We start from the raw sequence: 9,016 nt of genomic DNA on the forward strand, positions 1-9,016 counted from the left end.
CTTTTTATTGAGAAGTTCTACCTAATTAGAGAGCATGGTGACTGAATCGATGTTATAGACGCCGGCTGTTTTCATTAGCTTTGTCCTCATAACTTGCCACTGATAGTTGTTCAGTGACATCTCCTCTATGAATTCATAGGCATCTTCCGGTGTTTTATTGTTGATGGTTCCGCCAGCAGCTGCGTCAATCATTTGTCTTGTCGAGGGATTCACACCATTGTAGAACGTTTGAACTAGCAACCAAAGTGGTAACCCATGGTGAGGGCACCTTCTCAGTAAGTCCTTGTATCTCTCCCATGCATCATAAAGTGTTTCTAATTCCATCTGCACAAAAGAAGAGATATCATTACTCAATTTAGCCATTTTAGCCGGCAAAAAATATTTTAGTAAAAACTTCTCGGTCATTTGTTCCCAAGAAGTGATAGACACTCGTGGTAACGAGTTCAACCACTGTTTAGTTTTGTTTCTCAGTGAAAAGGGAAATAATGGAAGATGAATGGCATCATCAGAAACGCCATTGATTTTGAATGTATCGCAAAATTCAAGAAAATTCGCCAAGTGCGTGTTGGGATTCTCATCCTGCAAACCATCAAACTGAACAAACTGCTGTATCATCTGAATTGTGTTAGGTTTTAGTTCAAAATTATTCGCAGCAATAGCAGGTCTAACTATACTAGACTCAGTTCCTATTAAAGAAGGTTTAGCATAGTCATACATAGTACGTGGAGTAGGATTTTGATTAGCTGCAATTGCAGGAGGCAGCTAATTGCCTGGATTTTCGGCCATCTCTTTGGCTGGAGTTTGAGTATCGTCTTCTCGCTCGTTCTCCGTGTAATGTAAACTACGTCTTATTTCTCTTTGATTGTTGTGAATTGTACGATCGATTTCTTCGTCAAAGAGTAATGGTCCTGATAGGTTTCTTCTAGTCAAAAACTATAAAAACCTGCCAAGAGAGAGAAAAAAGTAAATTAATAAATAATAAAATAAAATAAAATTGCAAGAAAAATAAATGGCTAAAGTAGTAAAAATTTAGTGTTCTTAATATTTCAGTTCCCCGGCAACGACACCAAAAGCTTGATCGCGTGATTCGTAACAAGTAATAAATATTTATAATGAAGATCAGTCCTAGTCTAACTATTATCACAACGAAAAGGCAAGCGCACCTATCGAACAATAGTATAGTAACGGTAAGACCGGGATATCGTACCCAAGGGAATCAAAAGTACTAGTAATAACTATCTTTTTATTATCTAGCCTAAGAATAAAAGGGTTTGTTCTAATTATCTAATTATTTAAACTAAGAACCACAGAGAAAAAGAATTGGGGAATTGCTTTCGGGAAAATCGATTAACTTGAGACAATACCAAGGAAAAATCCACTTAGAATTTACTTGTTATTCTGGCTCCAAATTGGACGATTTATTCATTCAACTAGTTCCATAGAGATCCCTAAGTTATGTTATTATCCTTATTCAAGACTAATAACATCTAATCCCTAGATTGAATAACTGAGACTTTTCTCTAATTAACACTCTAGGGTTGCATTAACTCAATCTATGGATCCCCTTATTCTGTTTCACCCTAATCCAACAAAATCTTATCACCCTATTTCTAGGCGCGCAATCAACTCCGCTTAATTATGACAAATGTACTCTTAGACAGGGTCTATTCCTTCTCTGAATAAGAGCGTGACTTGAATTAGTATCCTGGGATACAAAACAAGAATTAAGAACACATAATTAAGAACAAGTTAAATATTTATCATACGATTCAGAAAATAATAACAAGATTTGTCTTAGGTTTCATTCCCCTTAGGTATTTAGGGGATTTAGTTCGTAACTAAATAAGAAAGCATCTCAGAAGAATAAAGAATACAAAACATAAAGAAAACCCAAAACTCCTGAAGGGAAATTGAGGAGAGATCTTCAGTCTTGATGATGAATTCGGCTTCTGAGATGGATCAATCGGCTTCCTTAGGGTAATTCCTTACCCCTATTCTCCTTCTCCTCTTTCTCTCCTCCTCTAGTGTGTATTTATAGGCTTTGGAATGCCTCGAAACCCTCCAAAGTGGCCTTTTCCAAATTGGACTTAACTTGGTCTCGGCAGGGACACGCCCATGTGACACGACCGTGTGACGTGATTGCCAGGCCGTGTTCGATCAATTAAATTGCACACGGCCGCGTGGGTCAATAGCCAGGCCGTGTGAATCGTGAAAGCCTTGGTCGACACCTTCGAAAGACACGGGCGTGTGAGCTACCTGTGTGGCAAGGCTTAGGCCATGTCATCTTCTCGGTTTGGTCTGCTTTGTCCTTTTTGGCTTATTTTGACTCTTGGTGCTCTCCTGAGTACAAAACATGAAATTAAAGCATTAGGAGCATCGAATTAACCAATTCTAATGAGAAATCATCTATAAAATGCATTAAACATAGGGTAAAAATATGTATAATTTACGGTTTATTAGATTTTGATATGTGTTATCGTGTAAGACCATGTCTGGGACATTGGCATTGTATATGATTTTATGTAAGACCCTGTCTGGGGCAGTGGCATCGATATTTGATTACATGTAAGATCACGTCTGGGACGTTGGCATTGTACGAGCTTATGAGTTATTTGAGTATCCTTATTAATTCTGAACGGTTCAATGGGCATTTTGAGAAATAAATGATTAAGTGAAAGACATTCTGATTCAGGTACGTTGAAATGTATACAATATTTGAAAACGAAAGGTAAGTATATATGTGCAAAGAATGTTATGTGATGTATATGGAAATGAAATGTGAATATGCGTAAATGAAACATGAATATATGAATAAGATTGGTTTATAAGTGGCATACGTGAAATTTTCAGATGTTATATGTATGAAAGGTGAAATGTGAATATGTGTTATTTCCATAATGTGCTCATTTGGCTATATGAAAATGTGAATTGAATGATATAGGAGAATTGAATTGAATAAGCTTGTGAAAGCTAAAGTTTTTGAAGTAAACAAGTATAATATTGGATGATGATAATTCAATATGAGAACATGTTTTATAACTTGGAAAAGTTGCATGAGATGGCATATCATACATATGGCTTTGTAATGAAATTAGTTTTTATGTTAAGTTTATTAAGGAACGAGCTTAGTAAGATTTAAAGCTTACTATGTGTGCATTTGTCCTATGTTTATAGAGTTTCGGAGGCTTGCTCAAGTTGGAAGTCAAAGGAGATCTCATTACATTATCCTGTTATCATTTCGGTAAATTAAAGTTTTGAATTTTATTTATGTGGCATGTATAGGCTAGTTTTGATATAGTTGATTTTGGAATTAGTATATGTATATAGCCATGCAAAAATGGCTTATTCATGATACAAATGTTGGTATTTATATTCAGTCACATTATAAGCTTAATTTAAGAGGTATGATTCATGGTAAATATGTGGTGATGTTGGTTACATGAAATCGGTTTTGAGTAATGATTTGTAAGGTTTATAATTAGCTTATTATGGTAAACTTGATTCATAGTATGTCTTACTTTTATGGATTGTTATAATTCGGTTTAAGTAAAGTAAATATAGCTGATGGATATGAGTAGGTTGTGGTTCATTATTGACTTGTTTGGTTGTATAAATTATCTTGTGAATTGGTTTGGCAGTAGTAAATAATAAGTATGCTTTGCGGTCGTAAGGTTATTTTATAATGTGTTGTGACATTAACTTAGCTAACCGAATTGATGAGAAATGAATTGGATATGTATAGGTAATATTGACATGTGATTTAGCACATAAGTTTTGTATATTGGTTCGGCAATTGAGCTAGAAAATAGCTATTGATAACATGGTAACTATGCACTATAAATAGATGGTATTGAAAGCATATTTGTCCATCTGGTAAGGTTGGTTTTTGGTTCATGTATGGATGCTTGTTAAGCCATATGTTATGTTTTGATTTTTACTTAATATTAAATGCACGTATGACTATGTTGTTTAAAATCTATACTTGACTATTTTGTTAAGTTGGTTTTGTCAAATATGCAAAAAAGACCATAACCCATGTGATATGAATTATTATGTTTGATATGTGCATGAATTGAAGTAATAAGTTCGATAATTAGCTTATGAAATATATGTAATGTTATATGCTCGGTTATAAGTTAAACATTAGTTTATCATGATTCATTGGATATAATGTTTGGATATTACTTTGGGAAATGTATGAATGGCTGTATATTAATTGGTTTGAAATGAATCATAGTGAGATGGATTAGATATGCATGAGCAGGGGAAGAAATGTGGCTTAAATCATGCCAAATTTTATACCACACGGTTTGGACACACGGGCGTGTGTGACTGCCCGTGTGATCAAGTCAGTATATATGCCATGTTTTGCCACGGCCTAGACAAAAGGGCATGTCTATTGCCATGTGAGGCACATGGCCTGTTCACACGGGCATGTGACCTTAATAACTTTGAAAAATGTTTAAGTATCGAAAAATTTTGTATGTGTTTGGTTTAGTCCCGATCCCTTTCTAATGCATGTTTTAGGTCTTGTTGACTGATATAAGGGACTCTATAATGATGTGTGATTATGTTAATATGATGATTATGAAATGTTTGTGAATTATTCTGATTTTTCCGATAATGCCTTTAACTGTAACACCCCGAATTTGGGCCTAGAAGTATTGGGCCTTGAGTGTGGGTCCATAAAGAGGTTGTATATAAGCATTTAATTGTGCAAGGAAATGACACAATTAAATGTCTGCTTTGGTGGTTAATGGCTCTGAGAAGTATTGGAGAAATCTTAGGTTCAAACCTGGGCTTTAGCAAAAATTTTGGTTTTAAGTGAATAAAACCCGGGATGCTTGGATGAAGGCCTTTTAAATTATTGTGGTAAATAAATGACATAAGAAAGAATGTGGTCTAGTGGTTATGGCGTCATTAAGGTTGCAAGGGAGCCTGGGTTCAAGTCTTGACTCTTGCAATTTATTTTGGTTTTCCTTTTAAAGGAACCTGGACTTTGGCCTATAGACCTTATAATTAATTAAGGATAAAACATGACACAGAAAGAGCCTGTGGTGGAGTGGCAAGGTAGCGTGTTGTGTAACTGTGAGGTCTAATGTTCAAGTCTTGGGATGCACAATGGGATATTTATTTTGCTATTTGAGCTGTGTAGGAGGTGGAGTTGGACTGGAACTCTGTAGTTGAAGTGGTCATAATAACTAAGGAATTTTCCTGATGGTTGAAAGTAATCCCACATCGGGAAGCTAACATGAGTATTAGCAAGAAGCTGGCTTTAAATAGAGTGAACCAGATGAGTTGGAGGGGAAAAAGTGATTAAACTGAATGCAGGATGTGCCAACGCGTTCTCATAAACAGGTGTGTATTTCGCACTACTCTAGCTGTAGAACGGAAAATGTCGGAATGCCGAAATACCGATCACACGGCAATGGCAGCCATAAGAGCATGCGAGCGCACGTGTGGGAGCTTTGACCTGATGGTTGAGGCCATTATGAGTGCTCTCGTGGGCTTAGGTTGCTTTGGGCCAGGATGGGCCATGTGGGCCCATGGGCCGAAGTGGATAAATTGTATGATTGTGTAGTAAATATTGGATTGGACTATGTGAATCTCATATCTGTAGGCTAGTATTACTGAAATACCCCTATAGCGTAGAATTACTGAAATGCCCTTGTAGGGTAGAATCACTAAAATACCATTGGTTTACAAAATTACTAAAATACCCTTGATTTAAAAAATTACTAAATACCTTTGGTTTACAATATTACCAAAATACCCTCAATTAGCAAAATTACTAAAATACCCCTAGTTTGTAAAATTACCAAAATACCCTCGATTTGTAAAATTACCAAAATACCCTTGATTTGGAAAATTACCGAAATACCCTTGATTTGGAAAATTATAGAAATACCCCTGATTTACAAAATTACAGAAATACCCTTGACTTTCAAAAATTATAAAAATACCATTGGTTTGCAAAATTACTGAAATACTCTTAGTTTGTAGATTTACCAAAACACCATTGTAGGGTGAAATGACTAAAATACTATAACACCCCAAACCCGGCCCAGACGTTATGGCCGGATCCGACATGCCACATCGAAGTGTTCAAAACATTTCAGGTTGTTGTTCTAGGAAAAAACTTACTTAGTGTTTTAAAAGATAATTTCAATGCAGGTTAAAGTGAATGGAAGCTGCGCACCAGGTAAGAAACCGGAAAAGAGGAGGTGAGTCCCTCGGACTGCTTAAGTACCAAGCTCCCTTCGGATCCAATCCTAGACATGCACACCGCCATTACCACACCTTAACGTCGTGTATATTTCTAGGAAACCAATTTGATTAAGTCCTTTTTAGGAAAAGTGATTAATTTTGGAAAAATATTCTCATTGTGGAAGCTTTGCTTGTTATCATGTTATTTTGAAATCAATTGCCATTTTTGAAAACGCGCCCTAATGCTATCCAAATTCAACAGTTAAATATAAATAATACCTATCTCAATAAAACATATAAAACCCATCAAAGAAAATAATTAAGTGGCCTTATTACATTTTTTTTAAAACCCAAAACCTTAAACGTAAAAAAAATGTCCAATTCACCAGAATAAAATCAACTTGCAGAACGTGTGGCCACTCCGAATCCCTCACAGCTCAAAGCCCACTATGGTTGGGGATTACCTGCGTGGATGAAGAATAAAGGGGTGAGTTTGGGGAAACTCAGCGTGTAAATTAACCCAAGCATAGCCTATATCAACTCAACCACAGAAACAGAATAAGTTGGCCTTAGCCCAGAACAAAAGTCAGAATAAAGCCCATAGGCCCATAACATAGCAGAACAGATATTACATGTCTATGCAAAACCCAACCCATATCCAACCACATGCACCCCCATACCAACCATTCACCATGTGGGGAGACTACTCGACCCACCCATCCTCTACAGGCCACAGAAATATGCAGCATGGCTGCCAGAACAGATAATGTGACAGAGTCACCAAAACAGATAATCGTGGCAGAGCCACCAAAACAGATAATTGTGGCATAGCCACCAGGACGCTTCCTCCATAATATAATCCATGTCCCCATGCAACAGATATACAGTCATGGCATACATCATACAGAATTAAATCATCATGCTTTTCAGTCAAAAGTAACCCTAGGGGTATAATGGTAATTTTGCACCTAGGGGAATATCAGTAATTTCCATATATAGGGGTATTCAAGAAATTTAACTATTCTTAGGGTTTTCATGCATAGCATAGCCATTTTCATCTGACCAGAAACACTTACCGCGTTTTCTTACCGAATTGGGCCCGTTGGCCCATTAACCCGTTTTCGACCCGTTAAGCCCAAAATATCATTAATGCACAAATTTGCACGTACTGCAGTTTTATCACTTTAGATTACCAAAAATATTAACCCACTTATCTTACGAGCATTCGCACACTCGCAAGTTCCCAAAATACCGACTTTTCGGCATTTTGGCTTTTCGGCTTTTGCCGATCTAGTCTATGAGAGGGTGTCAGTTACACACCTGTTTGTGATGATTCGTTGATGAGATCCACGCATGAACTACCTACAATTATATTACTACCACGTTAATCTAACTACCGAAACGAACTACATATTAACCCCTTACCCGATTCGGCCAATAACACCTTAGGCACTAGCAATCCTACCTTTGCCCGAATTAGCGACTAGATTTAGATCCCGTTGTTCCCCTTGTCCAAGCCCTTGATCAACAGCCTCTAGATCACACTATCACCAAGATAAAACAGTTATCACAACCCCTTAGGGCTACAAGTCCAAAACGATAGCCTCCCTAACCTTTAGGGATTTCGGCTTTTCCTAAAATACGAAATAAAGACTAGGTTGAAAAGACTTACCACTGATTCCTTCAGTCAACAATACCTCTTAATCCCCACTCAAATTTGATGCAGTTCTAAGCCCTCAAATGATAGCAAAAGTCGAGCCTTCAGTGATCTCAATATTCGGCTAAGTCCCTAGGAGTGTGGAGTTTTCGGTTTTTTTCCCCTGCAACGGTGTAACGAAAGATGAAATAGGAGGGTTTTGCTGTGGTCTTGTCAACAGAAGCTTGAGGTTTAGAGAACTAAAGAATCGGTCAAGAATGATGAAAAATATGAGAGAATTGGCTAGGAGGAATCGACACAGAAGGAAATATGGCTTTCGGGATTTTGGCTTTTCTTATGGCAAATGGCTATGAAGGTTTAGGATCATCTGAAGAAAAAGTTGGAGATGAACAGGAGGATAGAAAGATTCGGCTATAGAGAAAAGAAGAAAAATAAAAAGTTGATGGAGAGAGGAGAAAAAGAAAAGAAGAGGAGAATAGTCAAGAAACGGCACAACTTACCCCTAGTGCCGAATTTATACTGGCACTTAACCTAGCCGAAATTTGCCCCCTAAAGCACCCCTTGGCCGGCCAACTCTTGCTCCTCAAGAGTCCACCATTCGGCCAACACCTTTCTCCCTAATCAGCTCCTAAATCCTCTCCCTTATCAGCTCCTAAATCTTCTCCTGATAGCCTTTCACTTCAGTTCCACTGCTTACCTTTTCTATACATAAAAATTAATATCACTAATTTGCTTACCTTGCGACTCGAACCTTAGCTCACCTTGGTCATCTACACGCCACCTCTAAAGCCCTCAAGTGGTGTCACATGCCAACTTACCACAGGCTTCCTTGTGTTTTATTTTACCCAGTTAATACTTAAAAGCCTAGCTAACCAGAACCTCTTTTCCCTATGGATTAAAATCACTTAAAATTACCGGGTTTTAGCTTAAGCTTGGGCCTTCTAAAGGCCCACTAACATAATTAAACCTACGCCAAACAGTCAAAACACATAAATTTTAAAATTCATTGAAAACCACAGAAATCCCAAAAATCCCGAAAATTGGGCCGTTACAAATACCCTTAATAGGTAAAAAGACCGTTCTGCCCCTCTAGGGTATATGACTCACTAATAATACAATTTGATTGATTTGACTATGTTTTGACTGAGAATG

General features: G+C 37.2%; 1 non-coding gene across 1 annotated transcript; it reads left to right on the plus strand.

The window, feature by feature from the left end:
• Positions 1 to 250: 250 nt before the first annotated feature.
• Positions 251 to 357, plus strand: LOC121228323 (small nucleolar RNA R71). The gene has a single exon (XR_005925899.1). It is a non-coding gene; the product is annotated as a small nucleolar RNA R71 (small nucleolar RNA).
• The last annotated feature ends 8,659 nt before the right edge of the window (positions 358 to 9,016 follow it).

This window comes from Gossypium hirsutum, chromosome A04 (assembly GCF_007990345.1).
Source record: "Gossypium hirsutum isolate 1008001.06 chromosome A04, Gossypium_hirsutum_v2.1, whole genome shotgun sequence".
Classification (NCBI taxonomy): Eukaryota; Viridiplantae; Streptophyta; class Magnoliopsida; order Malvales; family Malvaceae; genus Gossypium; species Gossypium hirsutum.